Source organism: Globicephala melas, chromosome 1, assembly GCF_963455315.2.
Source record: "Globicephala melas chromosome 1, mGloMel1.2, whole genome shotgun sequence".
NCBI lineage: Eukaryota > Metazoa > Chordata > Mammalia > Artiodactyla > Delphinidae > Globicephala > Globicephala melas.
This window is the reverse complement of record NC_083314.1, coordinates 125958454-125974561: the sequence shown is the minus strand read 5'-3', so window position 1 is coordinate 125974561 and position 16108 is coordinate 125958454. Positions and strand designations below refer to the sequence as shown.

At 32.9% G+C, this 16108-nt stretch overlaps 1 protein-coding gene across 2 annotated transcripts in view; it reads right to left on the bottom strand.

Annotated features, from left to right (window-relative positions):
• NEGR1 (neuronal growth regulator 1) overlaps window positions 1-16108 on the bottom strand; it is a 909340-nt gene that overhangs the window by 583489 nt on the left and 309743 nt on the right. The window lies entirely within an intron of this gene.

Below are 16108 nucleotides of genomic sequence, written 5' to 3'. Positions count from 1 at the left end.
CATTCAATATGGAGTCATTATGTCATTTTACTGTTAAAGATTTTCATTTTCTTTGTGCACAAAGCACTTTTGTTATTCACTATTGAAGTGCAGCAGGAAATCGTCTTCAGGATTTACAGTGCTGCTTTCCTCACAGAATCCAAATGGTTGAAATAGAAAAGTTTCAATAGTTTTATCTATAAAGAACAGGTTGGATTTATAAAAGTTGTTGATCTTACATAGAGAAGTTGAATTCCATCTATCACAGCTTACATAGAGAAGTTGAATTCCATCTATCACAACTGTGTTGAATCATCTCAGTAGTTTGGGATTCTTCAATAACATCGTTATTTAATAAATATTGGTAAACAAAAACACTGATCTCTATGGTATATATACCGTTTTTATTCAGATTTTTGTAAATGATAGTTAGAATTGAGGGTTATATATTTTGATACCCTTTCCATGATTCCAACCTGTCTTCTCAGTCAGCTTTAAGGGACATCTTAATACCTGATGTTAATACCAGTTATGATTTGCTGGGGAAATTGTGGGTCATAGTCATAAAATACATGCCCATAAATATATTTTTATATTTGATTTACATAATTTTGAATAATAGTATGGGCTCCCATCATTTATCACTGGTATAATGATGATAATTTAGTGAAATTACAAAACATCTGTCTTTTAGAACAGTCCTGGGCTACCAAAGCCATAGATTAGTAATTTTGAAAAATGCATAATATGAATTCTCTCTGGATACATCTCTAATATCTCCTAATTTTCATGAAAAGACTTAACTAGTCCCTGGGTCTCTGTTCTTGTCACTCTGCATTTTGTTTCTGAGAGAGCTCAACCCACAAACACATTAATGGAACTATTTTTTAAATAATGACTCTCTCAGTCTGTATCTCCAGGCCCATATATATAATTAATGACTAGATGGTCACAGAAACCTCAAATTCAATGTGTTCAAAATGAATAACTTTCCCTGTACCAATTCTCCTTGTTTCCTTGTATTCTCTATCTTTGAAAATGATATCCTGTAATCCAAGACAGAAATCTAAGTGCTATCCTAGATGTCTATATTTTATTTATTCCCTGCCCTGGCTCTTATGGAATGCAAATTCATTAGCTGAGGTGGTCATAGACTCTTGCCTAGACTACTGCAATAACCTCCTAACTGACTCCCTCTTCTCCCCTTGAAATCTACCTTCAAGTCTTCCATCACAGTTAGCTCACAAGGAGCAAATTTTCCTTCCGTAATATTATATTATATAATAGATCTTCTACTTTTAGAATCACATATTTTAGCATCATCTATCACAATCTCAGCTCTTGCCACTATTTCCTTCCCTTTCAGCCCCTATTCCCTCTCACCAGTAACAAATTCTCCCTTTGTCTAAGCCATAGAGAATACATTTATTTCCTAAACAGGTCACATTTCATGTCTCAGTGCCTTGGCTAATGCTGTACCTGGACCCTTACCTTTTCTCACCTGATGAACTTTAATTGGTCCACAGAGCTTCTACAACTTAGCTTCAGTTCATCTGGGAATTCATCTCTGCACTCTCATAACAACTTATGTTTACTTCTATCAAAATGCGTTTCTTTACAGTCTCATTAATATTTACCTGTCTATTTCATCTACTATATAATGAGGTATTTGAGAAGAACCAAGAATTACCTAACTTTATATCCCAAATGTAACATATTATAAGCCTTCTTAGAATGTCAGTGAATGAACAAATGAGTATATGGCACTATTAAATATATAACATTATGATCTATCTATTACCTATATAGATGGCATAAGTGTCATTTTTTGAAGAATGATAATATCATGATCAATATTATTTATAGTTTATATATATTATTTTTGCTATAGAAATTGAATTACTGGAAATATTTTAGGAATATATAAAAATAAAAATAATTTATTAGACTTGAAATACAAATCACTATAAGACTCCAAATCTTGCACCAATAAACATTTCTTAAATATTTGAAAGAATCACTAATGCATGCTATTCCTTAAGGTATCCATAATTGCATGTAAAAGAGCACTGCCCAATAGAAATATAGTGTGAGCCACATATGTAATCTAAAATTATCTAGTAGCCACTTTTTAAAAAGTTAAAAAAGTGAAATTAATTTTAATATGTTTTATTTAGTTCAATATATGAAAAATATTATCATTTCAGCATGTAATCAATGTAAAATCATGAGTGAGATATTATACAAAACATTTTTTATACTAACTCTTCAAATTCTGGTGTGACTTTTACAGTCACAGCACACTTAAATTCAGAAGAGCCACACTTTAATGTTTAGTGACCACATGTAGCTAGTGGCTACTATATTGGGATATTCACCAAGACTGTTAGGTTAAAATCCACTCCATGACAAATCAGTTAAACTATAGCTCTTAGTGAAATCTCAATTACAGGGAATTTCATTTTTGTTTGTTTTTTGAGTAATAACTATGACCAAAGTAAAGTTAAAATTATTTTAAAAGAATTAACCTGGAGGGATATCTTCCATAGAAAATAAGGATGCCTCACAACGTGGTAGATGGGGTTTCCCTGTCACATTATCATAAGTTACACCGAAGAAACAAAACATACTGATTGCAGATTTGAAGGCAAATTAAGACATACCAGCTTTCTCTGCTAGAGATTTCCTGAAGCAGTTTTTAATATAGTACGTGGTTTATTCTACGAAGAAAACTGCTCAGCAGGTTACTTCAAGGCCCAACTTGGTGTGGCTTACTTTGGTAGTTCATACTCTTCTCAATCAGGAACTCGGTCTCCACGTGCTCCTTAGTCATGGACCTAAATAACTTCTAAATTATTAGTATATTATGTATTTCCTTAACAACTTTCTTAGAATGTCCAAAAGGACTTTGCAGTTAGCAAAGTAATTCTTCTAAGCCAGTGTGCATGATATAACGGGCACAGAGCAGAGAGGGGAGTTAACAGGGCCAATATCTGGCTGGAGTAGACCATTGACTGGCTATGTAGGTCAGCAATTTACCTTCTCTGCACCTCACTCTAAACATGACTAAACTTGGGAAGAGAATGCTTCATTTATTTACTTGACAAAAATTTACTTGTAAAAATAATATAATCTGCAAGACTCAAATCTCTGAAAAGTCAAATGTTATATAAAATTAGATTTTATAGATAAAAAATAAAACTAGATTATTTTACCAAGATAAGTATGGATATTAGCTCTGCTTATAAGAAAATGGAAGTTGGATAACATTTAAGAAATAATAACAATAATAGCGATAATGATAACAGCCACGTGTCGTGCTTTCTTTCACAAAATGTGTTAAATGCATTATCTGACTTAATCTTCAGAGCTACACTATAAAGCAGGAATTATTATTATTTTCATTATACAGATGAATAAACTAAGATAAGAGAGCATTTCCTCCATGTCATGCAGTTATCAAGTGGCAGATCCAGTATTTAACTAACTCCAATGCCATGATCTTAATCATAGATACTATCTGAGAAAGCCACCCATAGAGACTTAGAGCATTTTCCAAATCTACATTTCTTAGTGGTTCTTCTTTTCTATCTGGGCATGTCCAATTTAGTCACTAAGACTAGCTATTATAATTTCTCCATTCTAAAATTTCTACCACCTAAAATGTGAAAAAATTTGTAAGTAGTAGGGAGCTTGCCTTTATATCATCAATAGCTAACAGAACGTTCAGCACGATTCTGTAATTAAAGGAATGTACGAACAAATGAATGAATGAGGTCCCCATTGAGAGTATCAATTACCTCCAAAAATGGCAACCTTCAGTTTGCTATTGTAGAAATATCCAATAAATGAGACAGTACCCATTTCTTTTAGAGTCATGAGCCTAAATGCCATAAGACATTAAATATGATGTATAAAACTCATTAAAAAACTCAAATGTCTACATGTCTTATTTGTTAACATCTACCATTTTTTTCACTTGTTCAGAGCCAAGAAGTTGAGCAGCAAAAGATTATTAATATTATTATAAAACTTTGGGGGTCACTGTTTATTGGCTTCCACCTAGAACACTTGGAGGAAAGAAAGAAGACAATAAATTCCCCACATGACACAAACTTAGACTGAGTGCTTATTTCCATGTTTAGTACCTAGAATCATGGTATTGCTCTGTGAATTTCCTGTTATGACAGTGTCAAGGTCCCTCAGAAGCAGAAGGTATCATGATTCATTTCTTTCAGGCTTACCTTGAATTCTATAGCAGCATCAGCAGCTAACACTTAACCCTTCCTGACAGGCATCACTATGTCAGGAGTTACAACAGAAGAATATCGGATTTAGGGAGTTCCTAAATCCCCCAAATTATAAGAAGAAACAGCTTTCCTACTTAAGGAATCCTCCAAAAATAGCTATCATTTTCTAAAAGAAGACTACCTGAAGTCAAATCTAATTCATGAGCTCAATGTATAAGAAATAGATCCCAGGAATGCCTTTACCTGCAGAGAAAACCTTCAAAGGTAGTAACTGAGTCACATCAGATTTAAAAGCTGGCATTCGTCTATGGATGGAAAGGGTAAGCATAGATGCCAGAAGCTTCAACTGGTGGCACAGTTCAACTCTATTTAGTGGAGATTAGTGGAGAAACTGATGTCTTAAATTCTCTGTACAGTGCCCTTAAGGAAGAGCCTATGAAGGATACCTGGAAACACAATCCCACGCCTTTTGATTAAACAATGAATAACACTGCTATTTTACACATGCCTAGGGAGCCACGGCCAGAGAAAAACCTTTTGGAAAAAATCAGGTTATAGGCAAATACATTAGGGAAATAGTAACAGGCTAAATAAACATGGATCTGAAGAATAGTGGAAATTCTTACATGTTTAATCTTTTCCCATTACATTTTCATTGTACTTAAGGACCAACTGGAATTAGTTTATTTAGAGTGTATCACTATAGACCTTAAATGCATTTTGATTCCTTTCCTCTGTCCTACTTTACCATTCAGGCCTGAAACATTTTCAAGGAAATGCTGAAAAGATACTACCTATGCTTTCTACGTATGCATAATTATGGTAAAAAAACCTAAACTCATTTTTTAATGCTACAGGCAATCGACATTTTCTTTCTTTGATCACTTCATCAGTCACCGATTATAACTCAGACATGATATTCTAGAACAACTTTCCATATAAAATTAACTGAACTTTTGTTTTTAATAGCATTCATGAAATTCTAAAAAAATCTCCTTTGCTTTTTCTAGTAGCTTGCTCTGTTAAAGATGTTAAATGATTTGACATTATTTTAGAGAATAAATTTCCTCAGAATTGGGGATATCTTTGTATGTATACCTGTCAACTCTGCAATTGCAAGAAGAGTTAGGGATAGCAATTAACTTGATGGAAAAAAATAATAATACATTGGAAATTTCCTGGAGAAAGCTATTTTCTATATAGTCCCTTGTAGATATTTTCTACCTTTGGGTGTATAATAAAAATGGAGTGACAATGACAACATTATAAAACTATGGGTGTATTTAAAAATCAAGCCAACATGCTCACATTTTATAAAACAAAATATAATTTATTTATGCTATATATATACATATACAGCCCACTTGCTGCCAAATATAACTGTAAGAAGTCACAAAATTATCTTCATTGAAACAGGTTAGGATCATGCTATACTACTACAATAGACTGTCACTATTTTTCCTGCTTATTCATCTGTGCCTATCTATTATTTCCTCAGTCATTTTCAACTCTTTTCTAAACCCCCAAATCTAATCAATTCCATCATTTTCAATAGATGACTTCTCTTTCTACACCATGGAAAATAAATCAAAGTCACTGAGGTGGACACTTTTACAATTTGTCTTTCTAACCACCTCAAAATATTTCTGATATTTTTGCTCAATTTTTCTTACAGGGAAACTATCCTTAAAGGCTACTTTCTCAACATATGATCTTGATTTCATTCCTTCTCCCCTTCTTTCATCAATCCTCACCTCTGATAAATCTTTAATCTTTCATTCTTACCAAGTTCCAGGAACTATGAAAGGATCAAAAAACATAACAATAAATAAGATGATCTTTGCTTTCAAAGAGCTCGCTTGCATTGTCATAAGCACCTCTTACTTTTGACGCTTATACTCTGAGTAAAGTGTTTTCTAAACATACTAAAGATCTCTGAAATGACTTCTTCCCAGGTTTTGCTTGTTTGTCCTTGATCTTCTTTTAAGCATGTTCTTTCTTTTATTTCTATAAAACTGTATTTTCAAAAATTCCTTTTCTTTCTAACCTCCATCTGCTTACTACAGTCCACCAAAGGGAAGTGTGCTCCATTTCTTTTTCTTTTTTAATCTGTTACTAGACAATACAACTGCATCGTATTAATGTCACTTGTATTTGATATCTCTTAACACTAAATATCCAGCCCTCATCTCTATCCTCAGCTTCAGTTTTATAACACAAACTACCTGTTGAATAACCTGCCATTATCTATAATTTGACATGGCTAAAATTGATGTTCTCATTTTACCCATAAAATTATTTGTTTCTGAAGGGGAGCAGAATTTGTCAACCTAAAATACACATGAGGATTATTTTAGGCTGATTATTTTTAAGAAACACCAGACAAAGGAGAAGCTCCATAAACCTAGTAGAGGTTAACCTTTTGTAAGCAACATTTACAATCACTGCTTTCCATGTGTTTTTAGTTTTTTGTCTGTTTTGTTTTGTTTTTGCACCATTTTGCTGTCTGTTTATTTCACGTTTACAGAGAAGCTTGAACATCTGTGGAAAAACACCAAAGGTTTATTTCCCTTTTACAAATCTCCATTTGTAATGGTGTTTACCCCTCTGTAACAGAAAGAATGACTAAATTTCTAGAACCTTATCAATGGAGAAGGTTCCTACCTAAATCTGCATAACAACCTTACACTTGTTCACTGTGTTTTTCCCCATAGTTGCCCCAAACTGGCTCCCTTTCCTCAATATCTTTTGCCTTTAGCAAAAGATGGTATTTAAGGTGGTGTCTGGGGCCATTTTGGAGAATTAATGAGTATTCCTGGGTATTTCCCATGTATACAGGAGACACACATGTTGTTAAATTCCCATTTGTCTTTCTCCCATTAACATGTCTTTTAACCTAACTACAGGGTGGTCTCAGCCGAGAACCTGGAAGGGTAGAAGGGAAATTATTTTTCCTCCACTACAGTTCTATGTCTCTAAATGTAAAAAAAAAAAATTATCCTACTCACCCAGCCTCCAAACTTTGAAGTAATCCTTATTCCTTCCCACAAACCAGTTAGATAACAAATTTCATTGTTTTATCCTCCAATTTATCTCTTGTACTTCAAGATCTCATCACTTCATGCCTAGCTTAATGGAAAATTCTTCTTCTTTTTTTTTTACCTCTAATATCTTCTCTCATATTATGAATCCTCTACCTACTGACAGATTAATAGTCATAAGCCATCTATCAGGTGACTCCAAGTTCAAAGACTTTCTACAGATCCATGGAGGCAAAATATTTAATGGAATAAAATCTAAACTCCTTAGGAGGTTATTTCAGGCTCTGCGTGATCAAACTTCAATATGCCTTTTCAAGTCTAAATCCCACAATACCTCCTCATTATTCTTCCTAAACTGTAGACCACAATCGACCACTTTCTGCTTTCCAAACTGTAAACATTTTGATCAAAGTCATGCCTCCAATCACAGTGCAATGTCCTTCCCCCAACTGTCCAAGAACAAATCTTATCCATCATTTAAACTCATGTCCTTTCCCCATGAAGTATAATATATCTATAATAATACTACTTTAAATTCTTCAGTAGTGCTTATAATTTTATACCCTATAGTATAGATCTTTGGAATAGGTCCAATGTTCTTCTCTCCTGTGAACTTCCTGAGTACAGAAACCACACAATTTTTGTTTCTCCCTGAGAATCCATTATAGTTAGCACCTTGCATACATTAAGATCCAACAAATGTTCATTTAATGTATTTCTTAAAAATAGCATGGCACCAGAATTCACATATTAATAATCTATATTTATGTCTCTTACATTTTCTTTTTACATGCATAAGTTATCTATTTGGTAGCATTCAATAATTGCTTCCTATCTATTAAATTAGGTATTTTGTCTCAATAATCTCTAACATTTTGCCAGTAATAAGTTTCAAAATTTACATCAGGTTTGACACTATACCACCACCTACCTGCAGTCATACCAGGTAGAATTAACTTTTTTTAAGATTTTGCATTAACATTTCTTAACATTAATAGATTTATCGTTTGTAAAAATTCATAATTTTGAAATGAGTTCTTAATTTTCCCTAACCAAGAAGAAACTTTCCAGGAGTTGTAATTGTGAATGGTTAGGCTAAGAGGCTTGACGTAAGGGATAAATACTAGGACTTTTAAATCAACAACCTGTGTTTGCAATTTACTTAAATTCACTAAATTTCTCTGTACTTATTTGTTAGATGGGGCTAATATTACTACTATCTCAAAGGTTTTTTTGAAGGTTAAACGAAATAATGCATATAAAGTGTTTCCATGATTCTTGACATGCAATTCAATAACTGATGTGTATTTTTATTCATTAATTTTATCTTACTCCCCATCTTCTAGACAGGAGGCTGTTTCAATGAAAATAGTTTTATCAGATACCTGTATAATAGGCCAGGTCATAAAAATTAAAATTCAAAGAATACCCTGAAATTTTTTCTTAGCAGTTTTTCTGGCTTTGTCATTTAAGTAAAGCCCCCATTTATATGGTGCAACATTATATTAATAGTATATAAGAAGTAAAATAAGCTAAAGCTATCAGAGTAACTGTGAGGTCTCCTGTAACTTTGTGAATTCTTGTAATTAACAAAGGTCCATTTTTAAAAGGGAAGAGATCTCTCTGAAAATTTATGAGATCTTCAGTGACTGAGTTCTCAGTTTCCAATTCCTATTGCCACTCCCCCAGTACAGGCTTCTAACATCTCCAGCCTGGACTGTTGAGAAAACTTTCCAAATACTTCACTCCTACCTCTTCCCATTATTGTCATATTTATCTTTCTAACACAAATTCTTGACCATGACTCTCTACTGCTCAGAAAATTCGCATAGCCACCTACTGCTCACAAAATAAAATCCAAAGTCACTGGAATAGAATTAATACCTTCCATAATAGAATTTTAATCTACCATTCCAGCCTTATAATGCTATTGTTTATCTCACACACAGCACAGTAAAGCCAAATAAAAGTTTTTTTTTTTTCTTCTGCACTTTTAAGATAAGACTCATGTTTTTTTTCTTTTCCCTACAATGCCCTCCCTGGCTCCTACTCCTTTCCCTATATAGATTCTTGCTCATACATATTATATATTATGTCTTTATAATATGTTTTAAATATACATATACAATAATGTATATATTTACAAATAAGTTTATATATATTATAATCTCAAGTGTGTATATATATATTATATATAAATAAATTTTTATATAGCACACACACTAGCATTATAATAATTCAGGTACATAACTTTCTATTCCATTAGGTCATAAGCTATGTGAGATATATATCCTGGCACATATTAAATGATCAATACAGTTTTCTTAAATTTGTGAACATGTGATTGAATTAGTTACCTTCTATTTTATCATCTATGACACACACAAATGCCAGGCTTTAGTGATTCTCAGTATTGTCTCACTGATATATATCAATTTTTAAGATGTACTTTCTGAGTCTCATTATTTCCACATCACAAAATTATAGGACTGAAAAGGAAAACAAAAATGCCCACCCCAGGATTCAGTGAGGCCATCATTACTTAGGAAAACATCTTCTATTTTAAAAGAGCTCAACTTTGAATAGGATTTTATAACTTGCCCCTTTCACTCAATGCTTTCATGTATAATAATGTCAACTATTAGTTCCTGCACACAGTCTTGAGATTATTTTTCAAGGTAATGGAAGAATTATTGGGTTTTTTTTCCCTGTCTGGGAAGATGACATAACACCAGAAGATTTTAAGAAAGTTAAATGTATCAGAATTTGCAAGGACTATGACAGATGGGTCTTGGCTTCAGAACTGAAGCTCCTCATCTATTTACAAGCATCTATTTTCATTCAGGTTTATTGATTTTTTTTCTTTTGAAAAATTCAAAGATACACTCTTTCTCATTCCCAAGTTTCCAGTGTATTTGCATTTTGGCCAACGCAACTTTCTTTTCCCTTCAATCTCTCAGCCTTGGCTTTCCCTCACTCACTTTTAATCACTGAATATACATATAACTTTCACTTCATTTACAGAATATTAATAATGCTTATTGACCTTTGAAGGCATCACTCTTAAAACTTACCCCTAGATAGGTGTGGTATTTTGATTATTTTGTCACCAATTAATCTGCTTTAATTTTCCCTGTGTTCAAGTTGTCCTTTTTTTCTCTCAAGAGACTTGGGATACAAAGGTAGTATCCATAATCAAGCTTCTAAATTGTTTTGGTCACCATATTGTGAGCTAAACACCCATCATCTTGTTTAGTTCTTAAAATAATACTAAGATTGATGCTAAAACCAAGGCTCATGAAAGCTAAGCAACATAATCAAGGTTCTAGGTGTACACTCAAATCTGACTTCAAAGCCTACATTTTAAAATCCCTACCTTATTGTGAAAACTGGAATATCATGGTGATGACTGTTCTAGAAAAGTCATCATTTATGACCATATTTCGTAAGTTTTCTTATTTCTTTTTAATTTTGAACATTGGGGAAAGGTAATAACTATGCTTATAATTAAAATGAATACTATTTATTGAATACTCACTATGTGCTAAGCATATTACTCATATAATCACATTTTATACTCACAATAATACTGTCTCCATTTTACAGATGAGAAAATAGAGTTGGAGGGAAATGTCCAAAAAAACCTGGTGCAGTCTAAGCTTTAATAACTTTGGGATTATAAATACTACACCCTAAACACATAATTTGAAAGTTTATTTAAATTTCTTTTAAATACTTAGTTTCATAAATTTAATAATAATACATTAATTGTTATTTGTTTTAGTCAATATTTATCATCTTATATTCTTTTCATCATGTGTCATGTTTTTTGGGTTTTTTTAACTTTTTATTTTATATTGAAGTATAGCCAATTAACAAAGTTATGATAGTTTCAGGTACAATGTGTCATGTTCTTAAAAGCAGCTTATTAATTTTTTCTGCAGTCTTATGTCACAGATCCTCTTTCTTTGAAATAGTATCTAACAATGAGCCAATAAGCAATTTCCCAAGCTATCCCAAGGTGAGGGTGCTTTGCAGCACATGTTGTTTATTTTATAGTATCATTTCTACCATTTATTCTCTATTTTTAGAGCCTAACTACTCAAAATGTGCATCACCTGGGATCTTACTGAAATGCAGAATCTCAGGCTTTACACTAGACTCATCAAATCAGAATCTGTATTTTAGCAAGTTCAGCAGGTGATTAGTATACATATTAATATTGAGAAGCACTCATTTAGGCATCAAATTTGATCTATAATTACAAGATCATGGCAAGTTAATGTACTGGACTTGCCACAGAGAAAGAAAAGTGCTGAATATTAAAATATAAATGTTAACATCAGATGCTATCCAAAAAGGGCAGAAGGAAACAAAATGAATGATAGGTAGGCAACTAGGGATTAGTCAAGTCCTTTGAAATTAAGAGGGCACAATAAATATTGCTGGCAATCCTATGCATAGTAGTTACAACAAACTAGCCCAGTGGTGGGTTAGAACTTCAGAAGGTTGAAGAGAATGGAAGAATAACTGGCAAAAAACCATACCAGGGAAAGTGGGCATAGAGGGAACCTACCTCAATATAATAAAGGTCATATATGACAAACCACAGCAAACATCATTCTCAATGGTGAAAAATTGAAAGCATTTCCTCCAAGATCAGGAACAAGACAAGGATATTCACTGTTACCACTATTATTCAACATACTTCTGGAAGTCCTAGCCACAACAATCAGAGAGGAAAAAGAAATAAAAGCGATATAAATTTAAAAGAAGAAGTAAAACTGTCACTGTTTGCAGATGACATGATACTATACATAGAAAATCCTAAAAATGCCACCAGAAAACTACTAGACTATTAATGAATTTAGTAGAATTGCAGGATACAAAATTAATACACAGAAATCTCTTGCATTCCAATACACTAACAACAAATGATCAGGAAGAGAAATTAAGGAAACAATCCCATTTGCTACAGCAACAAAAAGAGTAAAATACCTAGGAATAAACCTACCTAAGGAAGCAAGAGACTTGTAAGCAGAAAACTATAAGACACTGATGAAAGAAACAAAGATGACACAGATGGAGAAATATACCATGTTCTTGGATCGACTGGAAGAATCAACACTGTGAAAAGGACTACACTACCCAAAGCAATCTATAGATTCAATGAAATCCCTATGAAATTACCAATAGCATTATTCACAGAATTACAACAAAAAAAGTTTACAATTTGTATGGAAATACAAAAGATCCCAAATAGCCAAAGCAATCTTGAAAAATAAAAACGAAGATGGAGGAATCAGTCTCCCTGACTTCAGACTATACTACAAAGCTACAGTCATCAAGACAGTATGGTACTGGCAATAAAACAGAACTATAGATCAGTGGAGCAGGATAGAAAGCCTAGAGATAAACCCACACACATATGGTATCCTTATCTTTGATAAAAGAGGCAAGAATATATAATGGAGAAAAGACAGCCTCTTCAATAAGTGGTGCTGGAAAAACTGGACAGCTACAAGTAAAAGAATGGAATTAGAACACTCCCTAACACCATACAAAAAAAATAAACTCAAAATGGATTAAAGACCTAAATGTAAGGCCTGACACTATAAAACTCTTAGAAGAAAACATAGGCAAAACACTCTTTGACATAAATCACAGAAAGATCTTTTTTGATCCACCTCCTAGAGTAATAAAAATAAAAACAAAAATAGACAAATGGGACCTAATGAATCTTAAAATCTTTTGCACAGCAAAGGAAATCATAAACAAGACAAAAAGACAACCCTCAGAATGGTAGAAAATATTTGCAAACAAAGCAACTGACAAAGGATTAATCTCCAAAATTTACAAGGAGCTCATGCAGCTCAATATCAAAAAAACAAACAACCCAATCCAAAAATGAACAGAAGACCTAAACAGACATTTCTCCAAAGAAGATATACAGATGGCCAACAAACACATGAAAAGAGGCTCAACATCACTAATTATTAGAGAAGTGCAAGTCAAAACTACAATGAGGTATCACCACACACCAGTCAGAATGGCCATCATCAAAAAATCTACAAAGAATAAATGCTGAAGAGGGTGTGGAGAAAAGGGAACCCTCTTACACTGTGGTGGGAATGTAAGTTGATACAGCCACTATGGAGAACAGTACGGAGGTTCCTTAAAAAACTAAAAATAGAACTACAGTATGACCCAGCAATCCCACTACTGGGCATATACCCAGACAAAACCATAATTCAAAAAGATACATACACCCCAATGTTAATTGCAGCACTATTTACAATAGCCAGGACATTGAAGCAATCTAAGTGCCCATTGACAGATGAATGGATAAAGAAAATGTGGCACATATATACAATGGAATGTTACTCAGCCATAAAAAGGAATGAAATTATGTCATTTGCAGAGACATGGATGGGCCTAGAGACTGTCATAAAGAGTTAAGTAAATCAGAAAGTGAGAAAAAGTATCGTATATTAACGCATATATGTGGAATCTAGGAAAATGGTATAGATGATCTTATTTGCAAAGCAGAAGTAGAGACAGACGTAGAGAACAAATATATGGATACCAAGGGCAAAAGGAGGGGTGGAATGAATTAGGAGATTGGGATTGACATATATACACTACCATGTATAAAATAGGTAACTAATGAGAACCTACTGTATAGCACAGGGAATTCTACTCAGTGCTCTGTGGTGACCTAAATGGGAAGAAAATCCAAGAAAGAGGGGATATATGTATACATATGACTGATTCACTTTGTTATATAGCAGAAACTGATATAGAAGTGTAAAGCAACTACACTCCAATAAAAAAAAAAAAAATACCAGAAATGCATCTCCATAGAAGCTACCTTAAAATGAATATACTCTTGATTCACTTACAAGTCATATTCCAAGGAAACTATCCCCTTATGCTAAATAGAATATGGAATTAGAATTACTTGGTAATTCATTTTAGAATTTTCCCTGGGGGGGTGTGGCATAAATTTTCAGTTTTTAAAATCAAATATATATATATAATTTGTTACTATATATATCTATATATATATTAAATTGGGGTATGAATCAAATTCTAGTTTACTGCTGTTTTTTTTTTTTCTTTTTGACACTGCTTCTCAAAGTTTAATGTAAGCACTTCTTTGATCATATGTGAAAATTCTTAACTGCTTTGTAAGAAAATTAGTTTCACCCTGGACTTACACTCATTTATTTCCTTCCTTTAAATTGTGCTCTGATGCAGTAGAAGGGGAAAACAAGTTGGGAGTCTGGTAATGTAGTCACTTTATTTTTTATTATTATTCTTGTTTTAATAATGTTTCATATAAAGGTGTAGGAAATTTGTTATAAAATCAGAAAAATATAAAATAGAAAATTTAAAAGTACAGCAAGATGATAACTATTGACCTTTTTCCAATTACATACGTTTTAGTTTCCCCCATTGAATTCCTAATAGTCCCCTGACTATAGAAAATGAGTAAAGCACAACTCGACAGTGCTACCTGGGAAAATGAAAAGATGATTCTAATGTCAACTTATTAATAAGAGCTGCTCAACACCTGGGCCAGGATGGCAATGTGATAGAATCTCAAGGAGCCCATGGTCCAGTGAAGTGATAGATATGATCATTAGAGAGTAATAAACGAAAGCATACGGTTGTTTGATAGAATTTTTTTATATGGCCTATAGACTAAATGTTCCATAAAAGTTTAAAGAATTTGGTGGAAGAGTGTTAGAATAATGAAACCATATTACATGAGGAAATGATATTTCAAAAGTTAGTATTCATATTGCTAATCAATAATGTCATGTGGATTGTCCACTCTTAAATGTAAATCAATACTAACTTTCGAAAATGCAATTCAGCAATTCATTAATTATTCTTTACAAATTGCACCAAAGAGTTGACCACAGAACTTTCACAGTTTCCTTAAATCAATGCAAATGACACATCAAATGTAAAATGCTCCATTCTCCTAAGCTTACTAAAAATAATTGCTGTTAATGGGCTACAATTTAAATAGCATATGAATAAAAACATTTTGAGAGGTTACACCTGTTATTAACCTGTAAAGTTACTTGAAAGTAGCACTTAAAACCAAGCAACATTCAGATGGACACTTTCAAGGTTAGCAAATCACAACAGAAAAACAGAGATTTACAAAAAAGCTCGAAAGAAATTCAATTCTGTGTTTAGATAGCTGCTTTTTTAGAAACTTCCTGATTCAGGAATAACCTAAAATACTTATTCAAATGATTAAGGTATCCTTTTAGCCTCGATGTCTTTAAACCTACCTGAAATGTTGCAAGTTAGTCTTTACAACCCTGCTGCTATTTTGCCCTGCCTGGTACAATAGTGACTTGTATAGGATGCTCTGTGAATATCAACATTTTGTACCTAAACTCAAACTAAAGCAGCACAGCAAAATGCAGCCTGCCAGCAAACACTCAATGTTACTCTAAAGGGATCTTGGCAGAATTTAATGAGATAGTTAAATAAGCAAAGAGGAAATACTGGTGGGAGGATAACACAAGAAAGAGGAGAAGGATGGCAGTGCAAAGTAAAGACATTAAAAAAAAAACCCAAAAGTTAATATTTGGGTAAATTTAAGCAGGTAGAAAAATTGGAAACTTGCAAACTAAAAAAGCCAAGAAGGAAGGCATGAAGTTATTGGACTGTAGGATTAAATTTTGTTTTTAGATCATATTAACTGAACTTGGTTACACTAGTAGACATTCCTTATTGTGTTGGGTTTATGTAAACAAGCATGATATAAAAAATGATATGAAATCTTACATAGGAACATCAAATTGAAGGAAT